Raw genomic sequence first — 22,121 nt, forward strand, 5'->3', positions numbered from 1 at the left:
TCTAATCAAACATAATTCACATTCAAGCTCGCATAACCAACAACATGATCTCATTAATGATTCTCCACAAGGAAACAAACTTTCCTTTGTACAAACTCATAAAACAATTTTTGATTTGACCTTGAGGCTTTTTTTATTTACAATGAATAGTATAGGACCATATTAAGATATTACATTACATGTTATATTATAATTAACACTTCCCATAAAGATCTTAATAGCATTAAACTCCTCAGAAATGAAATATTGAATAGACTTCACAACTCGTCACAAAATGAACATATAATTCTTCCATGTTAACCAAAGAATATTGAACATGTCTTCTACCATAATCCAAGTGCACTAAACAATCCTCATCCTCACCAAAAATATATAATGAAAATACCAGAAGCTGTCAACTAGAAACCCTCTCTAAGAAAAGTCTCCACAAAAATTTCTATAAATTGAGAAAATATTCATAAGTTTTTACAAAAACATAAACATAACATCAAGACATGTTAGAATATACCATTAAGTGCACATAATATAACTCATTAAGTATGAAGCTTTCCGAATGAAATTTCCTCTACAAATTTGGTTGAACTATCCAGAAGACTGATATGTTGATATCAATAACAAATATTGTCATGAATGTAACACATAAGTAATAAATTATCTCTCTAACATATTAAAAAAATTCTACATACAAATACATCAATAATTCATGCTAAACAAACTCCCCCTTTGGAATTTATGGTAACATAAGATGAAAAAAATCAACTACAATAAATACCAAATTTCATTTCTTCCTTATCTTCCTTTACTCCCCCATTCATTTTTTCCATGAATATAAACATGCATCTCAATCTTTGACATGTTGTAAAGAGTTTTTCATGTTAATCACAACCATACAATGCATCTCCCTCAATCATCAATAATCACCATGCATGAAAAGGTATTAATCTCCCCCATACATAGACATAAATACTACACTCTTCAAAATAACAAAGAAAATTCTTCATGTTCTACTCTCCCCCATTCATGAAGAATTTTTTTCATGCACACTACTCTCTCCCCCATAATGATTTTTTTTTATATAACTACTCTTCTCCATTGACATCAATGGATAATATATCAATATGTCAATTCTTAAAGTTCAATTATCTCTAATCCAATCTACAAAAGCTCAAGAAAATATCCAAAGAAACTGTTAAATACCAATCTCAAGAGTCTTAAATTAATTATCTCAAACACATATACTCCCCCATAGGAGAAGCATCAAGCATCCATGCTAGCTAAAAGTTTATGTAACTCACACAAGTCTTCACATAACTTTTTCAGAAAACATAGACATAACATGAAGACAAGTTCATGAATATAGCATCAAGTGTGCATAACATAACCCACTTATCACAAACCTTGCCAAATAAAAATCTACAATGCAAATACCAAAAGATGCATTTTTTGCCTAACGAAGGAATTATATTTAATCAAATTGGATGAAGAAACCTAGGACAATTCTATATATTCTTCCAATGGAGGGCTATTACAAGATCACTAGGGGACATAGAATCATAAACCAAAAATATGGAAGAGGTGCATGTCATTTGCTCAAGTCTTCAATTAGTGTGTAACTTAGGATTACTACCAATAACCAACTATTGATGAAATTATAAGATGAAGTATTAATAAATATTTCAATTAATCTCACCTAAGTAAGGAAATTATTAGAAACTAAACTTGGATAAAATAACAAAGGAAAATATCATAGATTTTTCCATTAGAGGCCTATTATAATATTCTAAACTAATTATTTTGTAGAGTCACATGCTATCTACCTAAGTCTTCAATTAATGAATAACTTAGGACTTAAACCAACAACTATATAGGTAGAACTGAAAGTTATCTATAAATAACTTGGAATAATGTGATAGAGACATATCATGTCTACTCGTAAATTCAATAAATGAAAAACCTAGGACTCCTACCAAAAAATTGAAAGGCATATTTAACTCATCTTCAAAAAAAATTGCATCCAAAAGTAACAATAGAAGCCACAATCATATTATAAATTACGATCAATTTGGTAGTTATATGTTTTAATTAAATCAAGTGGTAGACGTACTAAGTATCATTATCATTTTCAAAATCCACATGTAAAGAAATTTTACAATAATAAAGTTGATCAATCAGTAAAGAAGGTCAAGATCAAGCAACCAATGAACAAGATAATAATTGATGGTTTAACCCCTTTATCTAATTGTGTGCTCAAGTGAGGACTAAAAATTATGTCATAACCAACTATATGAGAAAATGAGAAAAATGAGTTAGGGAAGAGGAGCTAAAAAATATGGGATTTTTTATTATGCTTTTTAATTATGTTTTTTCAAAGAACATAGAGGAATTATGAACTGTAAAGAAATTACAGTAAAGTTAAAATAGCTCAAATATGTCACCTATTCCTAGAAATGTAGAAGCAATTTTTCTGCCAAGATATACTAGTTGATCTCTCTTAGCATGGTTTAATGAATTCAATGCAAATGCCTAAATTATTTTCTTTAGATGATGACATAATAATATTCTCCTCCAACCATCCTTTACTTCTAGAACTCTTTACTAAAAGACTAGTGGGAAATGAATGGTGAATTGATAGACTCTTTTGTGACTTATTATTACAGTACTCAATAAGATCAACATCATCTTTTTGCTTCCCATCTACATCTATCTCTTCATCTTGTTAGAGATGGTCAAAGTCACAAAAACTTAGGATGCTCTAAAAAAAAATTTTATGATGAAGAGTTTATTATTTTGTTTTAGCACCCAAATAGTATAAACCAAGGGACCCAAAGATCATGTTATATATTTATTTGTGGTGATTGATCAAGAAAGTATTATACTCTTTTCATAAGGCATGGATTTTTTTTTGGTTAACTCATTAAGCATTTTTGAGTTGACTCTTCAAAAATTTCCCAAGGTTGACTAATCAATTACATTAGGGTTATCTTGTTAAGATGACATAATTCACGTACTATTGGCTTGGGGTTAAAGTGATCAAAAGAAAATATTTGGCTTCTTGTAGCAATACTAAGCTATAAGGAGATTGAAGATTGTAATAGGTTAAAGTGACTAGATAATAATATTGGACTCTCTATTTGGTTGACATAGGCCAAGATTGGGTGAACGGTGCTAAATATTTTTGTCTTCTATTCTATTTATTTGTGATTTATTCATTCATGTTATTGGTCATATTTCCATGTAACTATTATTTTCAATCTAGATAATCCGAGAAAGTGGTATCAAAGATAATTTATTTTAGTTATCCTCTATAAAAATGTCTTGTGGTTGAAAGGGAGTATAATAGTTGAGTGAGAGTGATGATAGATGAGAGTAAATTGATGGTTGAGAAATTTAATGGCCATAAATTTTAGTCACAGAAAATAAAAATGGAGGACTATATTTAATGCAAGGACTTATAGTGACCATTATAAGAAAAATCCAAGAAAGACTTAAATATGTATGATGAGAACTAAGATATTTTAGACAAAAAAGACACTTGGAAGTACTTTTCTATGCCCAACACAATCAATGGCATTTAATATTACAAAAGAGAAGACAACTAAAGAGTTTATGAAAACCCTATCAAAGTTGTATGAAAAGCCTTTCACTTTGAATAAGGTATTTATTATGAAGTATTTATTTAATATAAAGAAGGTAGTAGGTCAATTAATTGTTAATCTTTTAAGTGAGTTTAATATATAGTTGAGTCAATTATCTTCTATAAATATTAATTTTGATGAACAAATTAGGGATCTCTTAATTTTATGTTCTTTTCTTAAAAGATGGAATAGTATTGTAATGATCATTAGTAATTCAATTTCTGATTAAAATACCCTAAAATTCGATGATGTTGGTGCTATTCTAAGTAATGAAATTTATAGAAAAATATTAAGTATATCTACATCAAGTAGTGTTTTGAATGCAAAAAGTAGTGGTAGAATGTCAAAGAGAGGAATTAATTCTATAAATCATCGAAAACCAAGAGGAAAATCCAAGGGAAATAGGTATCAATCTAGAGGACCAAGAGATTGTGGGAACTGTAGGAAACCAATTTATAAGAAGAAAGATAACTAGTCTCGAAAAAATAATGGACATAAAAAAGAAGGAAATAAGGAGAAAGATGTGGTAAGTAATAAATCTAAAGAGAATGTTTTTCTTATTTTTCTAGAAAATGATGATAATTGATGGGTTTTAGATTCAATGGATTAATTTCATTCTACATTACATACAAGTTATTTTTTGATTATGTCCAAGGGAATTTTGCGCTTAGTCTATTTGGGAGATAATGAACCCTGTCATATTGTTGGGAATGGAAGAATTAAGATAAAGTTATGGAATGGAAATAATGAATTGCTACAAGAGTTAAGACATGTTCTAGGGTTGAGTATAAAGTTAATCTAAGAAGGGAAACTAGGTGATGAAGGTTGTACAATTACTTTTAATGATAAAAATTGGAAGGTCTCCAAAGGTTCCTTCATAGTAGAAAAATATGTGAAATTGGGCACCTTATATATTAATATAGGTTATATCGTTCCTTCTACCTTAATTATAGATTTTAAATTAATAGAATTATAGAAAAATAGACTAGGGAGCATGAGTGGAAAAAGTATGAAATTAATTTATTCAAGAAAAGTTTGACCTAGTGTAAAATGTGTCATTATGGATTTTTGTGAAAGTTGTATGCATGGAAAGAAAAAGAGAGTTAGTTTTCTGAAGATTGGGAAAGGAAAGAAAAATAAGAATTCTAGAGCTTTTGCATATATATTTATGGGGGAAGAGCTCAAGTATCTTCCCTTGGTGGCTCTTTGTATTATGTTACATTCATTAATGATGCAACTAGAAAAGTATGGATTTATTTATGTAGACATAAATCGATTGTATTTGAAACTTTTTTTAAATGGAAAATCTTGAATGAGAAAGAGACTAGTAAAAGAATAAAATATCTCAAATCTGATAATGGTGGTGAGTATTGAAGCAAAGACTTTAAAGATTATTGTTCTACTAATGGTATTTATAGGAAAAAAACTATTCCAAGGGCTCCACAAGAAAATGAAGTGGTTGAATGGATGAATAGGACAATAATAAATTTTGCAAGGAGTTGTGGTTGCATGTTGGAATTCCCTTAAATATGTAAGAAGAGGCTGTAAACACTACTATTTATTTAATAAATAGAGGTCCCTCTACTCCTTTGGGTTGTGGCATTCTAGAGGAAGCATGGAAAAGCAAGAAGGTGATATATTCTTTTCTTAGAACCTTTTTTGTGAAGCTTTTGCACATGTACATTCTAGATTTATGACCAAGCTATAATCTAAGTCAAAGAAATGTAAATTTATTGGATATGATTTTGAAGAATTTGGACATAGAGATTGAGATTTTAAAAATCATAAATTTGTAAGAAGCAAGGATTCCATATTCAATGAGAAAGGGTTGTATTGAGATATTTTGCAACAACATGAGAAGAACAAAAAAGATTATTTAGTGGTGGATGATACTCCAAAATATGATGTTCTAGTACTCCCTCATGCTTGGAAACAACAACAAAAAATACCACAAATGCTAGTGAATCAAAAGGATATAGTGAAGTTATGTAGATGGATACACATATTTAATGGGATTCTATAATGATAGAAGAAATGGACTTATTGCTGAAAAATCAAACTTGGGTATTATGTAAGTTACTTAAAGATAAAAGAGCATTACAAAATAAATGGATTTATAGGAGAAAACAAGAGGATGGAGGTTATTGGATTTCAATTTAATATAATTTTAACTACAATGAAGCTGAAACAAAATTCAACTACAAACTAGATAAATCCCATGGTCAATACACTTGAATAGAACTTGGACCAAATAACAAGGCAACATTCCTTCTACTCCTTAGGTCTGCAAAACCTAGGTAGGTGGACCTTAGATTCATCAAAATAACTAGTGCTGAAACATAGATTTGAATCTAAACAAAGAATATTATAACCCTAAAATATTATATACTTATGCAATAAGATAGGTGAGCAATAGCTAATTACACAAATTATAAATCCACAAGCTAAGGGTCTTCCTTTTAGCTCTACAAACATAAAAGGGAAAATGATTTTGATTTAAGAATTATAGAAAGAACCATGAATCAAACAAAAAGAAATGATAGTATCTTGTAGCAAAGATAGTGCCTAATCCCTGGGCATTTGATCCAAATGAAGATACAACAAAGTAAGGTATTTTTTGAAATAGAGTTAGATCTATAAAGTGTTGTATTGCAACCTTTCATAACTATGATTTTCAATCAACCTACTTGTCAAATCCATATGTATAATCAGTAAAACCATATTCTCTAGAAATCACTTGGTCAATCCCTTGGATTAAAGCATGAAAGATGGAACATGTGTCTCACAACAAGATAATGAAAGAAAATAAAACTTTATTCCTTTTCATTCAAACTTCACTAATTTACAACATGGAGAGAACCCAATGAAATCTATTTTTATTCATAATATGGTGCTATATATGATTTACAATGAAGAAAGTTCAAGAACTCAAACCCTACCAAAGAATTAACAGTAACTTCATTATTTTTTGAACAAGAACTATACAAAGTGTTTCTCAAAACACAATAAACATGTTGGAAAGGTGGAAAACTAGGTTAAAAGATTGGTGCAGTAATTGGATCCTATCCTATACAATGAAAGAGAAGAAGAATATATAGAATAATGGAGAAGGGTTGGATTGGATCTGCATCTTTCATCTTCATTTCCCATTTGTTGTTGTTGCAAACATTCTCTCATCTCTCCTTCTTCAACTGAAAAACAAATATTCATCATTTGCTTCAAAAAACTCATTAAAATATTCCTAAATAATGAAGAAAATAACTACTAGTAATATTACAATATTCTATTAAAACCTTCTCCAAAAATCTCACTAAAAGGTTTCTAAGGTAAAATAACATTGTTAGGAGCATTCTCTCCAAATTTGGGACAAACCCAACTAGCCGTTTGCCTAGAAATTGACTCTAAAGTGTCATTGAAAAGCCCAAAAAAAATATTGAGAAAGCCCCTATTTTAACAAAAATGAACAATTTTTACCCAATTAGACCTGCACTTGTTTCAACTACAAAGTCATAATCTTCATTATGAGATCTTTTTGGAAACATACAATAGTTGTATGTTCAAGCCTCATCTGCAACTTTGGCATCTCTTTGAAGTTTGCAAGCCACTAATAAAAAATATAACTCCTTAAAACATTTAAATTTATTCAATTTATATATTCAAAAACTATATAATAATATAGTATACATGCCCTTTAGATGAAATGTGCAAACTCATTTTGATTAGCCATCTTAAATACATGTAGGCTCCACATATCCTTTGTTTCTATCATGCAAACTTATTTTTATGTGCATGTGAAGAGGAAATATTAATTTCATATTACCTTTGAAATAGAAACTTCAATTTACCTCCAAGTAACTGGTCAAACCTAAGTTGACTGCCACATGGCACCCTCTTATTGGCCTATACATCCATATATTTGCCTTGTCACTACTAAGTGGACTACCATGCCATATGTTGCAAGAGCATGACTTTGTGACCTCTATGGTGGGACCTACTTGTATTCCTTGAGATATTACACTCAACCTTGATTCCATAACTTTTGAGCCTTCTAGATGGTTAGGACTCTAGCTATTGCAAACCTATGACTAATTACTAGTGGATAACATGACTTAGTAACCACTAACTGTGACTTGTCGGGAATCCTTACAAATTCATGAACTGATCAACCTTGTAACCCCTATTTATTGACTTTTTCATTGTTATGGAACATTTCATAATAAACACATCTTTGTAACCCCTAATTGTTGATTTCCACATAGTTATAGAACATTTCCTCTTAACCACATCTTTAACTTTACAAATTTATGATGTACCTTAGGAATTGTACCACATACAAACCCTAATTCACTAGTATAGATCATCACATCACCATCCTTATAACCCCTAATTATTGATTTCCACACAATTATAGAACATTTACTCATAACCACATCTTTAACATTGCAAAGTTACAATGTACCTTGGGAGCTATGATACATACACACTGTAATTCACTAATCTAGATCATCAAATTACCATCCTTGTCATCAACACATCAGTTTAAAATTAAAAAAATTGGCACCAACCTAGCCTGCTAGACCCCAATCACTCTAATTCACTAGTTTAGATCATCACATCACCATCCTTGTCATCAACACATCATCACCATCCTTTTAATCAAGGTCACCATACTTTTCATCAAGACATCAATTGAAAATCAAAAATTTGGCACCAAACCTAGCATGTTGGGCCCCACTACATCCAAGCCTTGTGTCTCAAAAGACTCATGTCTTTTAGACACACCTTCTGTGCATAGACAAATAAAAACATCAAGATAAATATCCAAATACACATTGTGGTATTAAATTTTTTGATTGTTCCCTTACTTTGGTGGTGCATTCAACTCATTAAAACCATGATCTATTATTTGGTGCTAAAAAATCATTGAGCCCCTCTTTGATGAATTTTGACCATCCCCACAATAAAGAAAACAACTCTGTCCTAGCCTACAAGCATGTAATCCACATGGGAAATGTTCTCCCTACTAGCCATGGTTAAAAATGATAATCCATCAAAGAATATGCTACAAAAACTCATATTTCTCAATAATGCACTACACCTATTTTATTCATTTACTTGAAGAAATACAATGACATGGTTTTTCTTGTATCTTGTAGGGCATGATACTATGTATGGTTATGCTTTTCTTATATTTACATACATAGATTAATGGAATCCATTTGAGATTAGTAGTAGGAATCATTTGTATTCATCATAATCTATGCTTCTCCACATGTATCACATTTTTCAAAAGGATGAGTGGGCATCAATTGAAATAATCCATGTGTTCTTCTATGTATTCATGAGTAGATTGGGAAGATAACTCACAATAGTGGCAGTATTCTTTGTAGATAATCATCAATATTTTTGTGAAAAAAAAATTGTAGGTCTCTATAAAATGATAAATTCTAGTCAAAATCTATTTGTGATGTATTAAAACTTCATCCTCCTACCAATGAGATATGACCACTACTACATGTATTGAATTATCGACCAAAAAAAGCAACTTCCCCACTAAACCATGCCCTTTCATCTAATCACAACCTTCTCATTTCATCATAACTCATGTGAGAAGTCAACAAAACATCTCCCCACAATCTACATATCAAATTTTTCTGACATCTAAGTAGGCACCATGACAATTAGGCTAGGTTGTCATGGCCTATGGGGAGGATAATAGGTGAAGAAAATCCATGTCATTTTCTTGTTCTATCATGAGTAGATTTGGAGGAGAATTCAGTAATGACAACTCTAACTTTGGTTATATTCATGGGCTTCTTAGAAATGTTCCATCCTATTAATGAAAATTTCATAACACATTATCTCATAAGAAAGGTTGGGCATTGTTTCAGAGGAAAAATCATTGTTGACATGGACATCAACAAGTGTGAGCCTTGAGACCTCCCTATTCCAAGTTAATGAAGATTCATGTAAACCAAAAACATAGTGATGACCAGCCCTAGTTGGAATGTGTTCTACATCATGCAATTGAATTCATCTTAAAAGAGTGCCCCATACGTCAAGTTCCTATCCTCAAGCCATAGGTTAGTGCCACCCATCATGGTAATTTTCCTCTAAGAAACACTATCTCAAATGGTATGTTTGCATTGTGAAAATACTCAATTTGGCCTCTTGTAAGTAGAAAAGCAATGATCATGTATCTACAAGATCATGAGTGAAACCCACCTTTTGAGTTAAAATACCCTCTTCCTCTAGATGCACACCCATTGAAGAAAATTATTGCAATAAAATTTTAAGTTATGAAAAACAATTGTAAAACACTAGTACATTTCATTCTTAATATAATTGTAACTTATCATAATAATAGTGTATAGGGTAAAATATAGATGATGAAGAAGGTTTTAGATTAGTGTACATGAAAGAGACCCTAAACTCATATTTGACACATACATAAGAATTTTTATGATACGAAAAGTAAATTTGAATGACTAATATTGAAATGAAGAAATAAAAGATACTTACCCCCAAAAAAGAATTAACTGAAAACCCTGTCAAACAATCTCAAAAAACATAGATTTCTACATTCTTGAACTAAAATTATGAGTTCTGCAAAACCCAAAAATATTTTTCTTTTCTAAGGGTAGGTTGACCTTTACCCAAATAGTGGGGCACAATTGTGTCCCAAAAATTCAACCTTGACCTACACTACTCTGATGAAATTTCTATTCATGGACCCCATAAGTTTGACGAAAAGGGTATCCAAATTTGCACTAATATTCATTGTTCCACACATGTACTTGCAAGAAAAAGGGTTTTTTTTGTTGGATGGGGGGTTTTCCTTAGTCAAACCCCTGTTTGGAATCAACCTTGAAATATAATTGAAATTTCAATATGAATAAACAAAGTAAATGAAACTATTCACCTTGCTTATGTGGAAATCCTTGTAGAGGGTTCAAATCCTTGAATCCACAAGTATGGATGCTCCAAATGAATGTAAGATGTCTCAAATCAATGACATTAGACCTTAACCACCAATCTTGAATGTATCTTGGATTAGGAAGAGGCTTGAATGGAAATGGAGGAATCTTCAACAAGAGGTCTCCATAGAGCTTGAATCCTTCAATGGCTACTAATGGATATCCTTGATGAATTGAATGCTTGAGGATGGATGCTTTCTTGAACTTGATAATGCTTTAATGCTTGATCATGAAAGAGTATAACTTCTTCTCATCTCCTTATGCCTTGTTATGCATATGTATGTTCCTTAAGTCTTAGAGAAAATGAGAGAAGGGGGCTTCCATATATAGAGATCTAGGGCAAAAACTTCTAGAGAAGGTCAACATAGGAGCATTAAATCCCAATTAACCTTAACCACTATAAGTGGACCTAGATTAAATTCAATTTAAGAGTGTACCATTCTAAAATCTGAAATAACTGACTAGGAAGCTGGAAAACAATTCTTTTCGAAACCTGACATCCAAAAATCATGGAACCTTGAAATTTGGACTTTGGGTCAAGGTCAAGGTCAATTCTGACCTAATTCATGATCAAGGTTTTCCTTGACCTAGGTTAGGGTCAAGGTCGACCTTGACCTAGAAGGTCATCCTTGACCCTAAGGTCAAGAATCTCAGGATTTCAGTCCAAAATGACAAAAAAGTGTAGAAAGAAATTTGAAAAGGGGGCATAACAGGGGAAAAAGATATATCCAAGTCAAAGACCTTTCAAGGCACTTGACATGACCCCATAACACTACTCGGAGGGCTAAACACTCTTAACATGGAAGTTCTTCCATTTTAAGATGATGCATTTAGACCCCACTTTAGCAAGAGTATGGACTCGATGAAAACTCTTGGTAAATTAGATCATAATTAAAAGATAATCCTATTGAAATAAAAGGGACAAAGAGACCCTTAAGCCCCCAGGGACTCAAGTCTTTGTCACCTCCAAGATCACAATAAGAGAGACATCTCTAGAAAAGAGAAAGAAGAGGAAGAGAGGAGTGGCTAGCTCACCTAGTAAGATGTGTGTCTCTCATTATGAACCATAAAATGAATAGGATGGTCCACCGAGAAAAAACTTGATAGTCAACCCATAAAGTTATGCACCTTCTGGCCACTTTGTCCATGTATGCAATATGTCTTCTAAAAACTTTTATAAAGTACCCATGGATCCATATTCTTATATCACCATAAAATACATTTGTAAAATGTGTATGTCTTAAAGATTTATTAACTTATGTGCATTACCTTCTAAGGATTTAGAATATTTGAAATTGGAAATGCATGTCTCTTCAAGATTTAGTAACTTATTTGTGTTACCTTCAGAGGATTTAGCATATTGAAAATTGAAAATGTGCATCTCTTCAAGATTTAGCAACTTGTGTGTGTTACCTTCTAATATTTAGCATGTTGCAAAAAAAAAAGGTTAGAGAAAAGATGCATAATATCAAATGAGGGATACCATATATATGCCCCCCTCCTTAAGTACTATTTTGACATGATAAGGAAAGAAAAGAACAAGGATTAAGCCTTCTTCAACATCAAGACAATATCCATATAGTCCAAGCCAAGAAGGTCACAACTCCTATGAGGCCATGGAAGGGACAAATACAAAGAGATATCATGCAAGAAGAGAACAAGTAACCCTTGTGAGGGATAACACACAATTCATCTTCCAAGGTGAGATATTTATCAACCATGGAAACCCAATGTCAAACAAAAAAATAGGTTATAATTAAGGACATGGATCCTCAACGAAAACTAAAATTTTCATGTATGATTAGATATCACATAATTGATAAATACTACTTTAACCAAGGAAAAGTGAATCCTAGAAAGACAATAAGAAAGAGATGCCATCCTTACCCCCAAAGCATAGGAACAAGGATGAAAGGGGACCTATTATATCACTTTAAATGCTATACAAGGCAATGAGCCCCCAAATATTAGGCTAAAATTGTTTACATAATGTGGAGTTCCATAATAGGAACGTAAATATTTTTTAGAGAAAACAGGATTGAAATACAACTCATTGCCACATGATATATAAATAACCTTACTATTGATGAGCTACCTAATCTTATAATGTAGAGCCTGACATTCATTAATAAAGTGATCATGAAATCTATGATATAAACAAAAAGGAAGAGTCTTTAAATGTGGATTATGTTTCTTTTTGCATTTAGATATAGTAATCATATTAGAATGAAGTTTAGGAAAAAGAACTTCTTGGTCAAAATCCTTCATAATTTAATCATGTTTTGAAGTGTTATTTGAGATGTTGTTAATATTGATTCATTTTTTAGGTTTAAATCTCAATCCATAAGAATTTTTATTCCCCTATTTTGTAAGGGCATTTGAATTCCCTATTTATGCTTACCACATGCTTGACCATTGAATCCTTGTTTAACTAGGTAATGATAACCAAAACCACAATAAGAAGCCATATCAAAAGGAGTCAATGGAACTTTAGTAGTCACTATGTCATCATTGGTAGGTTTGATAGTTTTATTATGGATAGAAGCAGTGGAAAAGTTGTTACGAAGAACTTTAGAAGTAAAAAATTTTTTTTCAAACTCTCTTTATGGCTTCATAAAATCAAGATCAAAAACCTTATACTCTCCACTTAAGGTAGGATTAAAATCCAAGGTTTCCCAATCATCACTAGGAAGAGCATTGGAGGAAGAAGGATTACTATTAGATATAAGAGTAGTGTGGTTTTGAATATTCAGACAAAGATTTGGTGCCTCATCCACATGAAGTGTATACATCATTTTATTATGTATAAACTTGACTTTATGGTGAAGGGTGGAATGGATAGCATGCATCTCATGCAACCAAGGTCTACCCAAAAGAAGGTTATAAATGAGATGTCTAAGCATAACATGAATAGGTGTATTTAGGATGACCAAACCTATTTTGATTGCTAAGGTAATGATTATCAAATTATTATTAGAAATATTATCAAAGCCATGTATAGGAACATTACCAGGTTGACTAATTGAAAGATCAATTTGAATTTCTTTGAGCATGTCCATGCTACAAACATTAAGCCTAAACCCATTATCAATCAAGGTCCTATGAATGATACTTTTATTAATAGTAACAACCACCATAAGAGCATCATATTAATATTTAACTTATTTAGAAGGTAAATCCTTTTGCATAAATATAATGTCAGGAACACTCAGGGTAGTATGCATGCATTGTAAGAAGTTATTGATGTTCTCTTGATTAGGAGGTGGAGTGGGAAGGGTTACTACAAATTTTTACAAGGCTTCATAGTAGGTAGGTGAACTTTGAAGAAGCTCCCATAAAGAAATCCTAGCAAAGGTATTTTCCAATTGGTTTATCAAATCATAATCCTTGCTAGGAAGATAGGGTGGAGGAGGAAGAATGGGTTGAGAAGATGGAAAAGTAGAAATTTCCAGATTAGGTTGAAGGTTACTCCTTATATTTGTTGGAAATATAAGAGGAGTAACTAAGAGGGAATGGGTGAATTAGTTACCAAAAAAAAAATCCCATATCCCTTAGATGTCAATGCAAATCAAAATTCTAATTAAATTGAACTCTATTGTAACTCAAAAAATACACAAGCACTCAGTTTACACTGACAAGTGTCATAACTTGGTAAAGCCTAAAATAACTTGGCAAATTATAATTATGAAAATATTAAGATATTAACTATGATTAATATTACTTTAACTTAGTCGCATACACATAAAATAAATAGCATGAACACAATTGACACCAAAATTTAATGTGGAAACCCAATTTGGGAAAAACCACCAATTGCAACTAGTTAATAATTTTTCACTCTTCTGAAGTGAGCCCTATTAGGAGCCAACTCTATTAAAGGTTATGAAACACATTGTTAGGTGTGACCCTATTAGAAGTCTTTAGACACTTCAATAGAAATGTCACCTTGTTAGAGGATTTACAAATAGCTTTTAAGCCAACTTTGTTAAGAGATTTAGATCACTACTACAATGGTTAGAGAGTAATAATGAGATGACCTCATTTCTGATGCAACTAAATTGTTAATTATAGATCTTAATTTTGGCTTGTATACTTGATCCTTTATGATCAAATGTATCTTTGTAGCTCACCAAGGATATTCTACTTATCTTTCTAATTTGCTTCCTCTAAAAATCATCAAATCTTCAATTATGTTCCTCACATTCAATCCTCAACTTGACCTTATTATACCTTATACATTTTCAAATCATCTTGAATACAACTTAGAATAATTTATATTCATCTTCTCAATCAGCTAGAACCAACAAGCAAATTAATTGAACTCAATAAACCAAAATAAGAAAATCCTTTGTTAGCCGACCCTGCTGAGTAGATACTAACTCAAAGTGATTTTCCTGTGTTAACCAAGTGAACTTAGTTAATACTACATATTCACAAATTTCCTTTGGTAACTAAGTGAGATTAGTTAACACTGGTGTCATCCAACATTTCCTTTATTAACTGAGTGAGCTTGGTTAACACTCAACTTCTAAAAACTTTCCTTTTTCTCCGAAGTGAACTTGGTAGATAGTGTCTTCTGAACTAGGCAAAATTTGCAATGCTTGACAAACATAGGAAAATGTCTTCAATGATTGAGTAAGCTCAGCATACACTGACTAGAAATGATATGACATTTTTTAAAACATCAAAGACAATACACAATTAATCAATTATTTCCCACAATCTCCCTCTTTGGCATTGATAGAAACACAACATTACATAATGCAATGAAATTTTAGAGCAAGAATAAAATAAATAACATATCCTTAGTTTAATTATGGTTCTTATCGATGGGAGCTCCCTCTAGTAGTGTGAACTCCCTCTTCCTTTAGTTTCTCCCTCTTTCAACAAAACTTTGTCTTCAACATCTTCTTCTAATAGCAAACTTTGTTTTCTATATTAGACCAAGTTCATTCTCCCTCTTTGACATGTCTTTCTCTTTATCTTTATAAAAATTTATATGAGATATGACAATAAACTTCTCCCTCTTTGACATCTCATGCCAAAGACAATATTCAGTGAATATCAATGTATCTCATGTACTGATTCATTTGCAACATTGCCTTGTCAATACTACATCAATTGACTGATCTTCAACATACTATGGTTGATGCATCACTAAACTTCATTTAGTGAGCTTTAGTTAGGGGAATGACCCCTAACTTACCTATTAGATATAGAAATGTATCCTTAGGTAATGGCTTAGTTAATATATTTGTAATTTTCTCTTTAGTATCCACATATTCCAATCTCACCTCTATATCTTGTACCAACTCTCTCAAAAAATGATATTTTATAGCAATGTGTTTTGTTTTGGTATGCATCACAAGATTATTTGATATATTAATTGCACTAGTGTTATCACAGAAGATAACCACTTGATCCTTGATTTCTATTTTCATACCTACCAACAGGTTCTTGGACCAAACAACATTTGAACAATTAACTATTACTGCCACATATTTTGCCTCTATTGTGGATTGAAAAATACAATTACATTTCTTTCTTGTCCAAGACACTAGTCTTTTACCAAGAAAGAATTATCTACCACTGGTGTTCTTCCTGTCATCAACACTTCATGCCAATCAACATCTGTGAATGCTTTAAAATTCAAATTGCCTCCTTTTGTTTACCATTAACCACATTCTTTAGTACCTTTCAAATATCTCATGATTTTGTTGATTGCTAATGATAATGCAATATCAAGCCTTGTGTACACTACATGTTACAATTTTTCAATCATTGATCTATATATGGTTTGATCTACCTCCTTCAAATTGTAGTGCCTACCCCTAGTTAACTTTTTGGATTTTATTGCCAAACTCTTTTAGGCTAGTTTATGTTTATGCTTGATGATTAGTGGTAGTGTTGTCCAGATTATTGGATATTATTTTTACACACAGTTGATTATATGATGAGACTACTTTGGTATTAGTTATTTCGTATATGCATGATTATACTTTGATGATGATGATTTACAGTGATTTCAATTATTTGATAATGTTAGTTAGATGAATGATTTATATGCATTTCTTATGAATACTTACCCCATACTTGCATGTGTATGGTGTTTGTGTGTATGTTTTCTTTATGTTTGACATTTTTGATGTGGTTTAGGAAGGTAGTTGTAGTCACCTGCTAGTCAAGATCTACATGATGCACCACTTCCTACCATTGCCTATTTAGTTTAGAATATTGGTGTGTGAATGCATGGATTTTGTGTAGATTATAGGTACCGGGTATCAACTTCCTTGAATTTCCAAGATGAGCGTACCCTATCACAATATCTCAATGGTAAGAGAGGGGAGATAAAATCTTGAGTCCAAATCCTATCCTTAAAACCAATTGTCCTAGAAAATTAAGACAAGTATCTGAGATGATTACCCTTCCAAATTTTTCATATGAAGTAATTTGTGATTATAACCCTTGATTTTGATCTTATATGTGGTATTTTATGATGGGTTTATTAGAAATGCTTTAGAATAACTGCATGGGGGGGGGGGCTAAATCAATTATTCAAGGTCCAAATGTCCTAATAAAAAAAATTCACCAAGTATAGTGAACCCATTTAACTAATCATGCATCCAAGCTAAACATTCTACTTATTAGGTTATTTTAAAATCAACATGTACGAATAAAACATGAAAGATCAACACATAACACAGTGATTTACGAGGAAGTCCAATTTGGGAAAACCACCAGTAACATGCTACTCAATTCTCACTCTTCTTAATTGATGCCCTATGAAAGGCCTTCCCTGTTAAAGGCTACAACACACTATTAAATATGACCTAGTTAAAGGATTTTAACCACTCTATTATAAGTAGGCCTAGTTAGAGGACTTTAGAACATTCACTTGGAATGCCACCCTGTTAAAGGATTTATAAATGGTTGTTAAACCAACCTAAGTCCATAGGATTTTACCCTGAGTGATAAAATTATTAGAGAGTAACAACAAGGGCTTTCAATCTAATACAACTCACAACATAACTTTTAGATTTTAGATCTTAATTCAACTCATAAATTTGCCTAGCTTTTAGTCTCTATAGCTCTGATAGCTTTTCCTCCTTTCAAGATTTGTCTCCTTGAGTCTCCATGCTCGATGTACTAGTGTAATCTCCTATGTGGTCACCTACCAAAGCATAGTCTCTATGCTCTATTCCTCCCTCTCAAAGTCTTCACCTTGACATCCTACCAACCACTTCAACAACTCTTTCTTCTTGACCTATAACTCCTTAAATATAAGTCTAGAATACTTTTCCCGCTCTAATCTTCTTACTTTTAATTTTAGTTTGAATGGATTAGGTAAGATTTAATGAATCTACCCTTAATATTTTTTCTTCTAGAAACATCATGAAGAATCCACCTATATTTACCCAAAAATGTTTACCTAAAATTTTGTGCCACTAGCTCATCATCCTTATCCTCCATCTAGTTCACAAAATTCAAGGTAACAAACTTGTCAGCTTAGATCTGGTGAATCTTTGACTTTTCAATTAATGCAATATCTTAGCACTATTAAAATTTTGATGCTTGGCACACATTGTGTTACTCGACACCAACTATGTTTTATTGATGCTCAGCACCTTCTGTAGATTCACTCGGCATCAACTAAGTTTTTACTAATGCTCGACACCTATCACTTGCTCAGCACTTGAACTTGCTTGGCTCCTTCTGTTTCACTTGACACACACTAGATTTTTCATTTTCTTGACACTTACTAATAATCTACTCGGCATGAACTAGCTTGCTTGGCACCCACTAATGAACTTAGTCAAACTTTGCATACAACTTTGTTACAACTTATTCTTCTAGAGTTTCTAAGTGTAGCCAACCTATACATCTTCAAGTATATTATCAACACATCATTTTACCATTATCTTAACTGATCCTTGTACTTCATTACAAAACCATAACTCAACCTTTCCCTTACGTGCTTTTGTTACATCTTATTGATTAAATCCTCTTCATCAATCAACTAAGTGATAGTACTTGGATCTTATAAGCAATCGTCACTCTAGCAAATAGATGGTTTGAAATCAGTGACAAAATAATGATTGAAAACATTCTTTATCAACAATCTCCCTTCTTGCAAACAATCTTCCTTCTTAAATAATGATCTTTTCAATCGGATTTCAATAGGGTTTTCATATTTTCTCTTGTAGGTCTTTGATGATTTTTTTTGTTAATCAAGTCAAATTAAAAGAAAATTTAATGATTTAATTTAATGGAAAATTATAAAGATAATTTCAATATTTAATTATATTTAATTAATTGAGAAATTAATTAAATAAAAGAATTAAATTTAAAGAGGAATTTATAGTTCTAAGTTCAGAGCATATTAATATTTATTTAATTTAATAATAATATATTTAGGAGATCATTTTTAAATAAATGCTAAATATTATTATTTATGTTAATAAATATTTTATCAAAAAATGTTTCAAAAATTAATTAAAGAAAGAAAGAGAAATTAATTTATTAAAGATATTTTTTAAACTGCAAAAAGTGTGCATGGATATTCAAAAAGTAAATAAAGAGTTAAAAGATGGTGATCAATGAGTTTCGTCATGTGATCGCACAATCATTGCCCCAAATTTAGGAGAGAACTCCATATTAGAGATTGAGAGTTCATTCCGTAGGGACCAGAATTTTGGAGGAGAGATTTTCGGAAAGAAGGTTTTGAGAGAAAGGAGAAGTCTCTCACAATCCTTGGGTGGTTGCGTATTAGTATCAAATTCAGGTAGAGTCTCATGTTTTATTCACCCCATGAATTATGTTTCAAAATTTTTGTCTACATCGTGTTTGTTGAATTTGTGTTTCCAAATTTTGTTTGTGATAAATCTTTTAATCTTTCATTGTGAATTTATTGGTATTCATATTGAACTTCTATTTGTAAATGAGGATTGAAAGATTAGGAAACCTTTGTTCTATAAATTCAATAGTTGATTATTTTAATTAGGAATAGTTTTGAAATGAAATCAAAATTTAGAACAAAAATTTGATTGGTTTATCTAGGTTTCCCTATCATATTAAATTTGTAATTTTTTTTATTATTATTATTATTATTATTATTATATATATATATATATATATATATATATATATATATAATTTAATTTGGGGGTCTTGTTTTAAAAATATATATATTAAAAAAATAAATCAAATTCATATTATTAGGGGGAGTTTTAAATTTATAAAAAAAAATATAATATTATGAGGATGAGGGCGAGGCCACCAAACCCCCACCCCTCCCCACGATTGTTCTGCATTGTAGTAGAATTGTTGGTCACCTTAATGGTTTTGCACGATAGTTACTACTATCATGGCAGTAGGAGTACCATTGTGGGTAGCACTCTGTTGTTGGAGTAGCAGTACTACATGTGGCAGCTACCGACTGTGTAGCCAACCGACAGGCCTAAAATGCTTTTTCATATGCATTTTTTACAAAAATATTTTATTAATAATAATTTTTATTAAATTTAATTATTATATATTAATAATTTTATTAATAAATTTTGTTATTTATTAATTAATTAATGATTAATAAGTTATTAATATAGTTTTGGTTATTCATAATTATTAATTAATTTAATTAATTTTAGTATAATTAAGTTTTAACTAATAATAAATTTTATCTAATAAATTTTATATTATCTATTATTATTATTATTATTAATGATTTTGATTTTTTTATTAAATTGTAATTATTTTATTAGATAATCAATAATTATTTTAATAATTTATTAAATAATTATCTTTAAATTATTTTAGGATATTTAATTATAAACCTTGTAATCTCATAAGATAAGGGTAATTATGCAATATGTTCAAATATGAGAATGGGTTAAGTTGTAAAGGTAAACTATAAATCTCATCTACTCGAAAACTTATATTGAAACAAAAACTTAAACCTTACCATTAATTTAGACTGTCTTCAAAATCAAACAAAACTCTGACACTACACTATCAACTATATATTGTCTTATGTTTTAGGGTTTGGGTTGACTAGAGTATTGACCAGTCCTAGGATGTTTACCAAAGGCTCAGGAGTTCTATTTTTGTGATGTCATGAAGATGATTTGATCTCAATCTTTTATACTCAACTGGTAATGTGTCTTGTGTGCTCTATGATGAGTTTAGATCTATTGTTCGTTATTCCTTGCCAGTGTTCTTGTGTCAAACTAAGGTGAATGGTGTGACCTATCTAATTTAACCTTTAAGTCCTCGATTAGTCATTTTTGGATTCTTGCAATTGCTTGTAAAGGACTAAGGTGTTATTATGAATTGTCTTTTGATGCTTTCCAGTCATCTGTATAGGGTTGAGGTGAAAATTGTGATTCTTTGATTTGTACTTTTATGAGCCTAGGGTAGGTAATGTGTATTTAAGTTGGGAAGTGGCTTGCAATGGAGGTCGAGACCTTAAAGAGACTGACGGGTAACCCATTGTAAGTAGTTAATTTAAGTGAAAACACTACACTAAATAAGAGTAAAATGAACCTAATAAGAGTCTTGTCTTTCCTCGCCCATGCCTCAAGTGCTAGTACAAACTAGGATGAGAGTAGAGAGGATGCTTGGTTGCGACCATGCATTGTTAGTATGTCTTGTCAATATGAAAGGATATTAGTGCCGCATAGAGTCACTAAGGGGCCAAAGGATTAAAAGACTAGTTGGATAACCCTAGAGTTGGTTTGTGCAATGACACTTGCCCACTAGTAATATAGATTCCCTTCATGTCTTTGTTTGCCTCTAGATTTAAATGCCATTTTATCTTGGAACCTTTGAGTTAGATTACTTTTAGGGTTTTCCTTGACCTAGATATTACTCCTGTTTTTTTTTGGAATTTTTATCTTTTGTGGGACTTGAGACTATCTCCTCAACATGATGGAAGTGAAACTTTTTGGGTTACCATGAAGTCAGGTGGTAGTGCTTTTTACTTTTACCATGGAGATCCATTTGTTGATGCCATGGTTGGACTTTCCTATTTTGCATTTCCTTTCATTCTATCTTTTTGTATTATGATCGATGATTATATCTATATTATGGATGATTTTACTTATTGTATTGTACTTTGTTTCATAGATCTAAAAGGGATGATGTAATCTATTCTATAAATTTATATTCTTTTAGCCTTTCATACCCCGTGACATGTACAGTGGATGATTATCCATTTAGATTATTGCCAAGTGGCATTTAGAACAATTGTATATTATTTAAATAGATTCAACTTGTAGTTATTCTTTCATGTGGATGTGTTATTTATTGGACTTAGTATTATTTAAATTTAAATGTGATTCAACATCTTGGGATCCTTAAGGAATGTAATATATTATGTTTGCTCATGTATGTTTGTATGTTATTGCTTTCACTATTTTATCATTGATGTTATATTTTTTATTTTTTTTAATGTTTGCAAAACTTATTAAAACTTTAGGTTAGTTATTTTGGATCCCTTGGTTGGGCATTACAA

The sequence above is a fragment of the Cupressus sempervirens genome, chromosome 2, assembly GCF_028749045.1.
Source record: "Cupressus sempervirens isolate cs-2001-9-10 chromosome 2, ASM2874904v1, whole genome shotgun sequence".
Classification (NCBI taxonomy): domain Eukaryota; kingdom Viridiplantae; phylum Streptophyta; class Pinopsida; order Cupressales; family Cupressaceae; genus Cupressus; species Cupressus sempervirens.